The sequence below is a fragment of the Gorilla gorilla genome, chromosome 9 (genome assembly GCF_029281585.2).
Source record: "Gorilla gorilla gorilla isolate KB3781 chromosome 9, NHGRI_mGorGor1-v2.1_pri, whole genome shotgun sequence".
NCBI lineage: Eukaryota > Metazoa > Chordata > Mammalia > Primates > Hominidae > Gorilla > Gorilla gorilla.
In genome coordinates this window covers 98,697,780-98,713,005 of record NC_073233.2, presented here as the reverse complement: position 1 = coordinate 98,713,005, position 15,226 = coordinate 98,697,780, and the positions used below count along the sequence as shown (strand labels likewise).

Below are 15,226 nucleotides of genomic sequence, written 5' to 3'. Positions count from 1 at the left end.
TGTCATCACCAAAACCGAATCAGAATCACCTTCTTCATGTTGTCTAGTTATGTCTTCATTTGTGTGTGCATATACCTGTGTGTATTAACTTCTGTTTCTTTCCTCTCCCTGACTCTCTTTCTCTCTCTCAATAATAGTTGCTAAATTTATGTATACAGAAGGACTTCTGTTGTTATTTTCAAAAAACTCTCTTAGAAACCAAAAGATATGGAGTGGCATAAGATCTATTTCCTGTTATTAGCTTTTTTAATTTATATAATCATACCACAAAAATATCTTGAGTGACTACTATATAGAATTATGCTAAGTAATAGAAATATTGAAGAGATACAGATATAAATGAATAAATCACAATTTCACACAGTAATATATTAAATATCTGAATTAATCTATATATGATTTCAAACATAATTTTAATGTATAATATGTTATTTAATGTACAATGACTTTTTGTATAACCAAGATGTCTCTATTTTTTAACTATGCCTTATACTTGTTACTCCTTTTACTCTCTGAGAAATATTTACAAAATCAGTTTCCAGGGCCCTACCCTGCAAGATTTTAGACTATGATACTGTTTATTAAGTTCTCTGAGAGATTCTGATATATAATTAAATTTGTGAATCACTTTTTCTTATTATATATACATATCGAGATACTTTTGCCCCAAAGCCTAAGAAAATTTTATTACCCAAGTATTGTAAGCAAAGAAATATATTCTATTTTCATTTTTCATGTGTGTGTTGAAAAATATCTCCACCTTTGAGCTAAGAGTCTGATATCCCTAGCTCTAATATTTTGCAAAGTTATGTACCACAGTAATGGCTTAAAATTGTTCTAAAAGACTCAATAGAGGAAAACCGGATTAAAAAATAATGTTCATAAATTAAAAGTGGTTTTTTTTTTGTTTCTTTGTTTGTTTGTTTTTTACTATTTTGGTCTATACCATGGTGGAAAAAAATCTCTTTCCTACCTATCTGTACATTTCATTGCTAGAATCAAAATGATGTTAAAATAACTATTATCAAAGGAAACCAAAATATTACTCTCTAAAATACTGGAGATTGTTTAGCTAAAAAGAAAGGCTAAAATGCAGGGACACACTCTGCCACTCTTCTTTGCCTTTCCCACCTAAATGTAATTCCATTTACAACACTTGCTGATGAGCTCAGAAACAGAGCTCAGAGACAATGGCACCAGAGGATCTAAGAACAGACTTTAGTCTTCCCCTAAATTTACCTTCACACATTTTCTTGCCATTGAAAAGCCTCAAGATGCTCTCTTCTTTGTCATTATATATGAGTTATGACTCTTTACTAAACTACTACTTAAACAAGGCCCCTAACTATCACCTTAAGAGAAAAATACTTTGAAGCTGAGGCTTCTCCCACATGATAGGTACAGCACACATTAATAAACTTCTGGGGTGTTGTTGCTATTGTTGTTGTTGTTAATCTGACTTTTGTTTTCAGGAAAGTGTTTCAATTAAAATCCTAAAAACAAAGAAAAAGTATTTTTTCTTCTCTACAATTTGGCGACCCATATGAGACTAGCAGATGCACTTTACTCACCCTAAGACCCACAGATGGAATTGAACTGGTAGAAGCCTGCAGAGAAAGGCAAAATTTCTCACCAAAGTAAGCTTCTCAAGACTTCTATCTGTGGTACCTGGTCAAGAAAGGAAGGTAAAAATTGTTTCTTGTCTCTTCCTTTCTGGTTTCTGATTGGCAAAAAAACATTTATAATAATTATCTGTTGGGGGTACCTACTTGGTTATTGATTTTTAGTTTTCCAAGGATCTTTGTTTTCCTTGTCTCTCTCTCTTTTTGTGGTTTGTCATGAGGAATAAAATCATAATAAGGTTCTATTTTCATTTTGTTTTGTTTCTTGAGAAACTTGGCTTTGTAACCAGTGAATTAATTCTTTGATATCTACCACCCTGGAGGACAAAAATTGTTGGGTTCATGTCAGTTAGCCAGCTGAGAGGCCAGCTGCGAGTCTGAAATGTCTGTTTGTCCAAATGCACCAAGCTCTCAGAAATATGCCTTAATTATCTCAACCTTCATTGCCTTGTTAATAATGAGGGTCTTTACTTAGGGCCCCTAAGCTACTGCTTTAAAAGGAAAATACTTTCAAACTGAGTCCTGTCCTGTATAATGGGTATAGCACACAATTATATCTTTTTTTTTCTTTTTAATAAACCTGACTTTTGTTTTCAGGAGGATGTCTTAAGTATAAACCAAAAAGGGAAAAAATATGTTTCCTTTCCTACAATATTTGAGGTGAATGTCTTATCTAGATTTTCAGCATTTTATAAATAAACTAGACTATGATCGTGGCAGGTATTGCTTTTCCTGAACTCATTCTGCCAAAATTGACATCTTCTCCTGGGACTTAGAGAAAGAGGTGTTATTTGATTGATTGCTGGCTAAAGAACTTTGAAGTGAGAGCCTGGTAGTGGGTAAAGAAATTATATTAGACAAACTGTGATAGGAGTCTCAAAAAGAGAATGCAGAAATGCATGCCTGAATGTAATAGGTACTCTACAAAAATAATTAAATAAGACCCTTTTCTTAACAGAAGTTAATCAAGAATTTAGCCATATTCTGGAATTTCATTTATTTCCTGCAAAAGTGTCACAGTCATATTGATGCCCCCTCTGTGGGATTCAATTATAAAGATGTACACATATAGGATTTCAAACGATGAATATAGGATGAAACTGTCAAATATTACTGTTTTTCAAATTATGTTGATTTGGTGTATCTTAAGAAATAGCATTATAGGTAATAATCAAGTTTTCTCTATCCATCTTTTTTTTTTCAGGGAAATTTCAAGAATGTTAGAATTCTAAAGATAGACTCAATGAAAAAATAGGCTAGTAGATCTCATTTATGGCCTTGATCATGAAGTTTCTAGTATTAAATTGGAAGTCTCAAGTTTCTCTCTGTAAAGAAATTAAACACTTTGAGATAGCTGGTACTTTATAGTGTTTCAGTGATGATGTGTGACCTTCTATACAACATTACATTTTAAAATATTAATGCCAATATTATTTAATGAAGGTGTGATATTTACATTTCCATCATAAACTAAAACAAAGATCTCAACAGTAATTTATATTATTTTTCATGAAAAAAACAATCAATTGCCATTAACAAGTTTTATTCTCTAAATGGAACTCAAAAGTATGGGCTGTTTATATCCTCTGGAAAAAAATTCATTATAAAAATAAAAAATATATAAATAAATGAAAAGATTCAAAGTATAAAATTAAGCAATAAACAAATATAAAATCTGTGACATTTGACTATAATGGGCCATGATATTGAACAAAACACAAAATTATTGCCACATAAGATAATATGGTGTCAAGAGAAAAATGACCACTTTGACTTTTATTACTATTATTGATCACTAATGTCAGGCACAAAGCAGTGATTTGGCATGTGTTGATTATTTTAAATATTGCCTAACGAATGAATATTTAATGGAAGTGAATTGGCAAAGAATACTAGGAAATGTCTCATTTAACCACTAAGGTTATTTTAATGAAGTGTTTTCTGCCCTAGAAAATCTGTGAAACAAAAAGTAAGCAAGGGATTATTAAAACCAATAGTTTAGATTCATTCAGGCAGTTCATCATTCTGATTAAAGGGATTTCTTACGTAAGAGAGGAATTTATTTGTGCTTTGAGTTTTTTTCCTTTATTTCTTTTCTTTTCTTTTGAGACAGGGTCTCACTCTGTCACCCAGGCTGAAGTGCAGTGGTGTGATCTCGGCTCACTGCAGCCTCTCCTGGACTCAAGAGATCCCCAAACTGAGTCTCCGAAGTAGCTGAGACCACAGGTGTGCTCCACCATGCCTGGCTATTTTTTTTATTTTTTATTTTTGTAGAGATGAGGTTTTGCTATGTTGCCCAGGTTGGTCTTGAACTCCTGGGGTCAAGAGATCCACCAACTGCCTTGGCCTCCCAAAGTAATGGGATTACAAGCGTCCAGCCAAATTTTCTATCACCTTTTAAATACTTTTTTAAATAAAAAGCTTAGTCTGTTTGAATGACAATGAAAATTCCAGTCCAGGTCAAATTATCTAGCGTTATTATAGAAGTCTGATTAGATATTTTAGAAGTTTATAGTTCTATCCATTCTAGCTGCCCGCACAGGATATCATTATGCTTCATGTAATCACCAAGTGTGTTTTGAATAAATAAATGCAAATTCCTGTGAATTCCTTCCCTACAATATATCTTAGATTAGTCTATTTCTCTTGATATCTACTACACTATCATGATCCAATGAAATAGCTTCCCAAATGGTCTCTTTACAAGCACCTTTAACCTATAAAGCAGTCAAGCTTCCTCTGAAAACACATCAGATCACATTACCCTTTCTTCAATTGTTTCCCTTTGCACTGATGAAATTGAAAATCTTTGCTGTTACTCAAAAAGTCACTTAGAATTCTTACTCTGTCACCACATGCCACATGGGTTAGCTTCAATCACATTGATCTTTTTATTTTTTAAATTTCCTCAAAGAAACAACTGTCTTTCCAAAGTTATGGTTTTGGTTTTTGTTGTATTCTCTTCCTAGAAAACACTTTCCCTGTGATAACATGACTGAACTTGCTTTCTGCTCTGTTTCTAAACTCCCCCAAAGGATCTTTCCTGATTAGCATATGCAAAAGGCATCTCTCTCTTCTCACGTTTTCCCTTTCTCCCTATCCCCCATCACACTATTATTTTCTGTCACTGTATGAGGAACATCTTGTTACCAACACAAGACATACTGATCCCCTTGAATTCTCTGTGAATGACCCCTTTGGATCAGAGTATGTATGTACAACAAAAAGGACATGTATCTTCCTTTCATATGCACAGCTCATGCTATACTGCTGAAAGAGTAAACGATGTGCCATCCCGAAATGCACCAAATTAGTATATTGATTATTTTGAGTTAAAAAAATGGAAAAAATGTAGTTTCAAAATGGATTAGCTGACCGTTTCATCCTGCATGCAGCAAGCTATAAAGATTCCTTTGGGAGGGATATCCTCTTCATACAAGGGTGAGAAAATAGCCCTTATCACCAGAGACTGGGAGTTAGTGGCTGCAATGAAGCTGAATAAATATACATAATGAAGGAACCTTTATCTTCCACTGGATCTGCACCCCCAACTCCCACCAATATATTTCCTAGTGACTCTTCTAGAAACTTACTGTCCCAGTCAGCTTTTCTTTGTCCCATCATTTCCTCTCAAATGTATCATTCTTTGTCTAAAATGTATAAACACATCTTGCCTTGGCCACTTCTTTGGGGAGTTCATTCTTTTGTGAAGATTCCTATGTACATGTGAAACTAATAAAATTTGTATGCCTTTCTCTCATTAATCTGCCTGGAGTCAATTTGGTTTCTAGATACAGCCAAAGAGCCCACATAAGAGCTACAGGGAGGTTGGAGATGATCTCTGTCTCCCCTACACCATGCCTATCCTGTTATCTCTGCCTATATAAAAATTGGTTACATTTTAAATCCATGTTATTTCTTCATTTATGAATTTATTCTGGTCCCTCTTTTTGCCTGGAAACTCCATAAGAACAAGAATCATGTCTGTTTACCTTTGCAAAAATAGGCCTTGGATGTAGAAATCCCTCAATAAGTATTTGTTAAATAGATAAATGAAAAAAATATAATTTGATTAAGATACAGAAAAGAGTAAAATGCAAAATTTCTTAATTATTTGTGAGAAATGACAGGTTTTTCTTTCTTTTTGCAAAAATAAATGTAAAGTTTCTTCAGAGCATATCAGAGACTTCACTAAACCACTGTTTAAGAACTTGGACTTTGGTCTTACCTCTTCAACACTATATTAAAAATCCTAAATGTTTTAAATTATGTAGATTAACATTCATTTGAGATACTTTAGGTAAAACTTTTAATGGGAAAGTCATCCAAAAAAGAAATGTTAAATTAAAATTAAATTCAGTGTAAGTATAGTTTTCAAGCTCTGATTTTAATTCTGGAAATGCTGCCTTCATCCTACCATGTGAAAAATTTTGATTAATGGTAAAATAATTAGATTTGGAGAACTATTTTTATTGAGAAACAATCTCTCTCTGCATATACTCGCAACTATTACCTGACTAAGCCAAAAGAATAATGGTATTGCTAATGGCTAGGTAAATATCTTTCCATTAATGTGTTTTCATTAGCACCATATTTTTGATGTTTTCATTCTTTTAATTGTGTGGAGCACTGATGCTTTTTGAATTAGCTCTCATTGTCTGAAAAAGGTTACTTTGGTCACACGATTTAACTACTGCAAAGCAGTTCAAGCAGTTAACAGTGGGGTAGGGGAGCAAGAAAAATAATAGGATATCTCCTTACAATAACAAATTTGGACTTTATTTCAGTTTTTAGTTTGATCATTTATATTCCTGTCTGCAGAATTTTGACAAGGCTTAACAAATTGTAAATGGATACTTTATAGAGTAAACATAATACTATATATCGCAGACTATCTTAAGTGAGTTTGACTGATTCATCTGGGTGGGCAAAGTAGAAGTTTTACAGTGGAAACATCTTAGGCATAGACTACGCAACAGGAAAAAAAATGATAAAACAAATTTAATTTCAAATTAATTTACTAAGCAATTAAGAACTGCCAATTTAATAGTCCAAAGTTACTAAACTATAGCCTATGGATCAAATCCAGCTCACCTACCATTTTTGTAAACAAATTTTTATAGGAAAAAGCCATATTCATGTGTTTATGCCTTGCGTAGGGCTGCTTTTGACTACAATGGCAATATTGGATAGTTGTAAGGAAGACTATCTGGACTACAAAGCCAAAAATGCTTACTATGGAGTCCTTTAGTGAAAAGTCTGCCAACCTGTAACAGTTAAATGATCTCACTTTATGGCAAATGGCTTAGATAACATCTTCTGCTAAGATATTTTTCTGGGATCCACATAATGATTACAGGGCTCAAAAGAGAAATGAATTTTTCCATTTGTTGTGCTAAGAAAGCCATCAGCTAAATGGTACCTAAACAAACTGAAAGAGTAAATCATCTTTCAAAAGTCCTACTGTAACCTCCCTGTATATGTGACAGCACTTGATCCAGGGCAGTGATAAAGAATAAATAATTGGGTAAGGGGTAGTTGACTATTTTAGGAGAAATTCTGTGCTAGGTGGGAGTTCAGCAAACACATACAAATTTAGGCCTTCCCAGATCCCATACTCAAAACTATAGTTTGGAGAGAGCAGTCCATCAGGCACATGTGGATACCAGAAGCTGAGATAAAAAGCACCTCAGGAATTGCAATCCAGGTGAGAATAGAAAGGCCTAAAGGGAAGGCAATGCAAGGGGCCAGCATTCACACAGTTGACCAAGAAACAAGAGGCCCACAGAAACGAAGCAGGAAAGAATGGAAGAAGACATAAATGGAAGCACCAGAGGAGGGCAATCTAATTGCTCAGGTTTCCATTATGAACAGGTCCTATAGCCTGGCTGGAGCTTAGCACACAAAGCTTCTGTGCTGAGCAGAAATCCAAACACCATTCTAGCCTTGCCCTCACCACTGATTGTACCCTCACCCACTCAGCTAGCAGCTCCTTTAGACCCTGACCGTTTTAATCGTTACTCACTTTCTTCTTTCCACATTCTTAGAACGAATGCCCTTTGAATTAACCAGCCGGCCACTTGAAACCGCTTCTGCCACCTGACTCCAGTTGAGTCAGAAAGCCATTTTTTCTCTTTTTCAGTTTTTGCCCTTTATTTTTCCATAATCACTTCATTTATAATAGAACTATGATGGTTAATCCTAGCAGGCCCTATGTCCTTCTTTAATAACTTTATGATATGAAGCCCTCTTTAGCATTCTAATGGAATTTACAAAGTATATTAAATACTTATTCATATTACTTAAAAATCAACATAATATCCTAACAGTAATCTAGTAATCTATAAAAGAAATCTAAAAATAATTTATTATAATTTGTATTCAATATGTAAGTGCTGTGGCATGGCTACTAGAAAACATAATGGAATTATCATATGCTTGCATCTGTATATAGGATTATTAATGAACCATACATGAATTCAAATTGAAAGTTATATTGATGACTGAAATATCCAAAAGTGACCTTTCTACTCATGTGATTTTCTCTACATGGTAAACCACTCCTGTTGAAATTTCGAACAACAGAAAATATAATATTCAATCTATTTACATGATATTTTTTCCTGGAAAATTTAATGACTATTAAAATGATGAAAACTACTATAATTTTAACTTATATGAAGACATGTTTTAAGATTATATTTCTACAGACATGACTTTCACACTAATTAATAGGCATAAATATATTTGGAAGTTCCATGGAATGATGTACAATATTTTTGATAGGTGGGGCATTCCAGAACATTGCAGGAATACTAGCATATTGCCTATTTCCTCCTACCTTGAGAGTAGTGCTCCCCTAACTGTGACAACAAAAAATACCCTGAGGACACTATGCTCCACTGAGATAGAGTAAGTAGTGAGGAACATGGATTCCTGGCTCCGCCCTCCTGTTGTCTACTCCTATCCTTTTGTTACGGTTTTGGAGCGCTAACTAAAAGATTTCACGCTGTGGGAAATGAAAGTACTGAGGAAATTTCAGAAACAAGCCAATTTTCCTGTTATAATATTCTATTTCTAAGGTTTAAGTTTCCTAGGAATTAAATTTAGAAACAGGGGAGGGGTTAATAATAACGGGAGGGAACATAGTGAGAAACAGGGTAAGTCCAGCATAAGGGGTGGCATGGCCACGTGGATATACAATTATTTCACTCACAAAAAACTGCATTGACAATAGGCTTAAAGTAGGACCTCATTAAATACTCATTGATAATTTACATCAGAAATTCTAGATAAAGGAAACAGACTGGTTGTTGATAACTTCATTGGTTTGTACTTAGTTTCTGTTCAACATACTGGTAATGACACTGAAAGACTAAGAACCACAAATACACTTTCCAGGAGATGATAAAAGTCACATTTGTGAATCTGCCTTCTGTTTAAGTTCCAATTAGAAAGCATATGTTAATAAGCTTATTTCTGCTTTATGCCTGAAGCACAGGTGTTATCAGTAAAAAAAAAGCATGGCTTCCTAAGGTGAATACAAAATGGTGAAATTCCAACATACTTGTAAAACCCAAGAGGATTTTATTAATTAATCTACTTCTGAAGCCTCAAATAAAATCATAACATATACAATATAGAAAAAAGCAAAGGGTATGTGAGTTAGAAACGGGAACACAGGATAATTCATGTATTTGTAATGTCCTTATCCATAGAGATATCTGCCAGAAAACTGATCAATCTTTAAAAATCACTTCCCATTTTACTCCTACTTTTAGCCTTACTCTTACGATACATGCTAAATTCTAAACATTCTCCTTTTGTGTGTGTGTTTTGGTGAGAAAAAAAAAAAGTTTAAAAATATCGCAAGGACAAAAAACCAAACACTGCATGTTCTCACTCATAGGTGGGAATTGAACGATGAGAACACATGGACACAGGAAGGGGAACATCACACACCGGGGACTGTTGTGGGGTGGGGGGAGGGGGGGAGCGATAGCATTAGGAAATATACCTAATGCTAAATGACGAGTTAATGGGTGCAAAAATTAATTAAAAAATAAAAAACAAACAAAGAAAAAAATACACTAGCCCTGCAATCAACTTTAGCATTTCTAATTTCTCTCACAGTATGAAATAATGTCAAAATATGTCATTTTTAAATTTCAAATATCAGTATATCATATTGATATCTTAGACTGAGCAGATTGTGAATTTTAGTTCTCAATGCTATATCTCCGCTCTTCTTAAAAGTCCAAAAAAGAACACTCAAGAGAACGTGACAGGTTAACATGTGAAACCGACATGCATCGTGGGAGCCCATGTGGTGGACATCTGCCCACACCTCGTCTATATATGCCATGGGGTGTCACCTGAGGGTTAGGCAAAAAATACACATAAGCAAAAATAGAAGCTAATTCTGAATCTTTCAGTCAGACCTGGGATAAATCACTTAACACACACATCCATTTCCTTGTTTTCAAATGACAAAATGCTTTTTCCCCCAGAAAAAAAAGTAACCAGAGGTCTTTAAATGAAAGACTCTGAGTCCTATTTTATTAATAAAGTATTATTTTTCTTCTAAGAATAATGATTCTGAGGCACTTATCCCCCAAGCCATCATCCATCAGGGAAGGATAAAGCATTCATACTGGTTGCCTGTATTTCAAATGATTTATTGTTAATGCTGAATATATATCTTAATGACTTCAAGCTTGAGCGGTGCTGTGAAACCACAAAACTTGATGTTTGAGATTTATTTTTCTGTTCAGATAAAATTTCAAGTGTGTTACAAGCAATTAAAGTATGGGGAAAACCTTTGTTTCCATTTAGACCTTTCACAAACTTTTAAAATTATATCACCATCTCTCCAACATGAAATAGTCTCCAGCTGGGAACCTATGTTGGAATAAAACAGTGGTGTCTATGTCAGGTTGAAAAGCTTGCCTGCAGAGATCACCTACCAACTTTATAAGGCAAAGCACAGGAAAAACGTCAACATCACAAAATTCTGGCCTTTGGATATTACTTATTATTAGGCAGGATGACATCAGCCTTGGATATGAGAAGGACAGAAGCTACAATGCTCATTAAAATTGTCTGCAAATAAAAATACTAATAAAAGATGCTAGAAAAAGTTTTACAACCAGAAGTGATATCTGCACATTTGTATGTCTAAACACATAATTGACAGGCTACTGGGCATTCTTTTCTTATAAAACAGTTTATTGTATTTCGTGGATATCAGGGACCAGGTAAGAATACCAGGCTGTGCATGCTGCTTTTATATCTTCTCTAGTTCAAGAGTTCAACTCTCCCTAGCTTGTTCAAAGCACATGAAGTGCCTTCTTACATTTTGTGAAGCAGTAAATTAAACTAACAAGTTTGCACAAAGATTTTTCAAGTAGTCCTTCTATTACATCATTCTATCATTTTATTGTTTTCCTCCCCTGTACACATACACACATACTGTTCTTTACATTTGGTCTCATTTGAATCAATGCTAAAGCCAAAAATATAAGATGCAAATGTGGGAGAAGTAGAAGGACAACATATCTTTAAGAAAATTTAGAGATAACAATTGGAATTTAATTTTTCATTGCTATTTTGACACAATGTGAAAAGGAGCAAAATATATTTCTACTTTCTTCTTAAAATGTGAATTTATGGAACTGTCAGATATAAAAACGTTTCAAAATCGTCATTATGAAGACCAACGTTACTGGCCTTTAGGACTGGTGATATGTATTAGTATTAATCTAGGTTTCATGTCCCCAACAGGAGACTAAACTGAAAGTTACAAAATATGTGTTAGTTAATATTCAACAGCAACCTTTTCTTCTATCAAAACTATGCATTAAAAAAGTGATGAACTAAAAATATATGTAGGCTCTATACCTTGTTCTATCAGAAAATAACAAAGCAACATAGAACTAGTCAGTTTCCCTGATTGGCTGATCCAACTATACACTGCTTCATCACTGATTATAACTTATTTTATGTATATAAACACATTTCTGTGTAATACACATGACCTCTTTTATATTGGAAGATCTAAGAACTAGAGTCATGTGTTCTCTGACAGTGGATAATTAATCACATTAAGAAATGCAGAAATTAGGTAATGTCAGGGAAAGTGGCATAGTAGGGAATTCTGGGGGTTCATTTCTCCTCATAAAAACGCTAAAAACTCTAACAGAAACTATCAAAATCAATCCTACTGGAAGTCATGGAGCCAGCCAAAGATTTAGAGCAACCAAGCAAAAGAATCCAGGAGAAAGGCTACTTAAGCATGGGGATATGATCTTTGTAGCATTTTAACTAAGCCTAGCCTTCTCTCCCTTCCAAACATAGCAGTCTTGGAGACTGTATTGGTCCATTTTCATGCTGCTGACGCAGACATACCTGAGACTGGGCAATTTCCAAAAGAAAGAGGTTTATTGAACTTACAGTTTAACGTGGCTAGGAGGTCTCACTATCATGGTGGAAGGTGAAAGCATTGGTGGCAGACGAGAAGAGAACTTGTGCAGGGAAACTCCCCTTTTTAATACCATCAGATCTCATGAGACTTACTCACTATCATCATAACAGCATGAGAAAGACCTGCCCCGTGATTCAATTACCTCTCACCAGTCCCTCCCACAACACGGGGGAATTCAAGATGAGATCTGCATGGGGACACAGCCAAACCATATCAGAGACTATAGCCTACATTCTCAGTGTGAATACTTGATTTCTGAATGAGCAGAACAGCCCTGTTTCCAAGAAATATTGGGGGTTTGTTTGTTTGTCTTACCTGACAGTTTCCCCAAAGTATTAACAAAACGAATTTTTTTTTGTTTTGCCTAACTAAGAATTTTATCAGGCAGGAAAGGCTATGAAAACATTGAAAGACAAATGAAAAGGTGCTGCCACCTGGAGCAAAAAGTAACAGATGGGGCAAATATTTGACACACTGAAAGACTTGGAGGAAAATCTGGGAAGTGAGAGTTTTGGGGAATAAGGACTGTGAAAAGTTCCTACATATACCAAGTTAACTAAAAGGCCATACACATAAACAGGGTAAGACACTCAGAAAAGACTTGAAGAGATCATAAGTTTGACCTCAGCTAAACTTTAAGCTCCACACTAGCAAGAGGTAAAGGCTAAGACAGAGTCAAAAATGGGCAGGCTAAGTCCCATTGAAAAAGCCACTTGAAAAAATGGACAACTGGTCGGGTGTGGTGGCTCATGCCTGTAATCCCAGCACTTTGGGAGGCCGAGGCGGGCGGATCATGAGGTCAGGAGATCGAGACCATCCTGGCTAACATGGTGAAACCCTGTCTCTACTAAAAACTACAAAAAAAATTAGCCTGGCATGGTGACGGGCAACTGTAGTCCCAGCTACTAGGGAGGCTGAGGCTGGAGAATGGCCTGAAGCTGGGAGGTGGAGCTTGCAGTGAGCAGAGATAGAGCTACTGCGCTCTAGCCTGGGTGACAGAGCAAGACTCTGTCTCAAAAAAAAAAAAAAAAAAAAAAAGGACGACTGCAATCTACTATAAGCAACAAGAACTAACCCTGAAGAGTAGGGAGAATCTGATTTGCACGGTTACCACATTTTAAAATTCAAAATAAAAGATGACTAGCTGAGCACTAACTAAAAGAACAGAGACCACAAATGCCAAAAGCAACAAAGAATGTAGTATCTGCCAAAATACTAAAAATGGAAAGTTTCATGAAATAAATATGAGGCTTTCAAAGAAATAAGAAAATATAGTGCAATCAAATGAAAAAAATAAACTAATATAAACTGACTGAGGAATCAAAGTCATAGAACATGCTGGACGAAAACTTTAAATCAACTGTCTTAAATATGTTTAAATAGACAAAAAAACTCATAGACCAATAACTAAAGGAAAAGAGGAAAATTTTAGCTCAATAAATAGAGAATATAAACAAAGATCAAAATTATAAAAGAAACCAAACAAAAATTTTGAAGCTGAAAAGTACAATAAGTGAAATGAAAATTTCACTGAAGAAGTTCCACAGAAGACTTCAGTAGGAAGAAGAAAAGTGAGCAAATTTAAAGAAAGGTCAAGTGAAATTATTCAGTGTGTGGAGCTGAAGGAAAGAATAATATTGTAAAATGAGCAGAGCCTGAGAGACATGTGGGAGACCATACACATAAGGGAAATTCAAGAAAGAGAAGAGAGGAAGTGGCAAAAAAAATATTTGAAGGTATTATGATCAACAACACTCAAATCTGATAAAAGATATGAATCTAAACATCTAAGAATCTCGACAAAAATTTATAGATAGACAGAACCAGAGTGACACACACTGTAATAAAACTGTTGAAATCCAAGAACAAAGAGAGAATCTTAAAATCAGCAAGAGAGAAGTGACTCATCTTATTTAAGTGATCCTCAATAAGATAAACTGTAGATTTCTTATCAGAAACTATGGAAGCCTGAAGGGAGTGGGATGACATTTTTGAAGTGCTGAAAGAAAAGCACAGTGAATAAAGAATTTTATATTCTACAAAACTATGTTTCAAAAGATATATTAAGATGATGTCATACAAATAAAAGCTCAAAGAGTTTTCTACTAATAGACCTGTTCTACAAGAAATGCTAAAGGAAGTCTTTCAGGCTCAAATGAAAAGACATTAGACAGAAATTTAAAGTCATATGAAAAAAGAGAACAATGGTTTAGATAAATGTAGATGTCAGTATTATTGTATTTATGTTTTGTAGTGCTATATTTTCTGTATTATATAAAAATAAATAAATTGAAAAATAATTATAAATCTATACTAATGGTCACACAATGTATAAAGATGTAATTTATGCCAAAATCATAGGAGTGAGATGTATAGAAGTAGAAATTTTGAATACTATTGAAGTTAAGTTGGTATTAATTCAAATGAGAGTTTTATATGGTTGAAATGTTCATTGTAATTTTTAAAATAGCCACAATAAAATAAGTAAACCCTATATACATAAAGCTAACAGAATGGAATCAAAATTATATACTATAATAAGTCAACTAAGCGTATAAGAATGCAGTTTTGGAGGAATTCAGTAACCAAAAACACATAACAGATATAGAAAGCAATAGAAAAGTGGCAGAAGTCCTTCCTTATTGGTAATTACTTTAAATGAAAATTAAACTCTCTAATTAAAATGTAGAGATTGGAAGAATGTAATTTTCTTAAAAGATACATCTCTGTGCTGGAGAGGAAAGATTCACTTTATATTCAAAGACACAAATAGGTTGAAAGTGAAAGGATGGAAAAAGATATTCTCTTTAAGTCATAAGCAAAGGAAAACTGGAATAGCCAAATACCATATAAAAGGAAAATTAAGTAAAAACTTACTAGAGATAAAGGGCATTACATATTAAGAAAAGTGTCAATTAATCAAGAGCATGTAACAATTATAAACACATATTCATTTAACAGCAGAGTCTGAAAATACATGAAGAAAAATTGAAATTAGACAATAGACAATAATAATAAGACAATTAGACAATAATATTGAACATTTCAATATCTTGTTTCCAATAATGGATAGAACAACTATATACAAGATCTATATCTTGTGCAATGTTGTATATACATA

General features: G+C 34.1%; 1 long non-coding RNA gene across 1 annotated transcript in view; it reads right to left on the bottom strand.

Annotated features, from left to right (window-relative positions):
* The window catches only part of LOC109028810 (uncharacterized), a 724,848-nt gene that overhangs the window by 111,535 nt on the left and 598,087 nt on the right, over nt 1–15,226 (bottom strand). The window contains exon 4 of the long non-coding RNA XR_008669849.1: nt 1,572–1,668. This is a non-coding gene — a long non-coding RNA (uncharacterized lncRNA). The remainder of the gene's footprint in view (nt 1–1,571; nt 1,669–15,226) is intronic.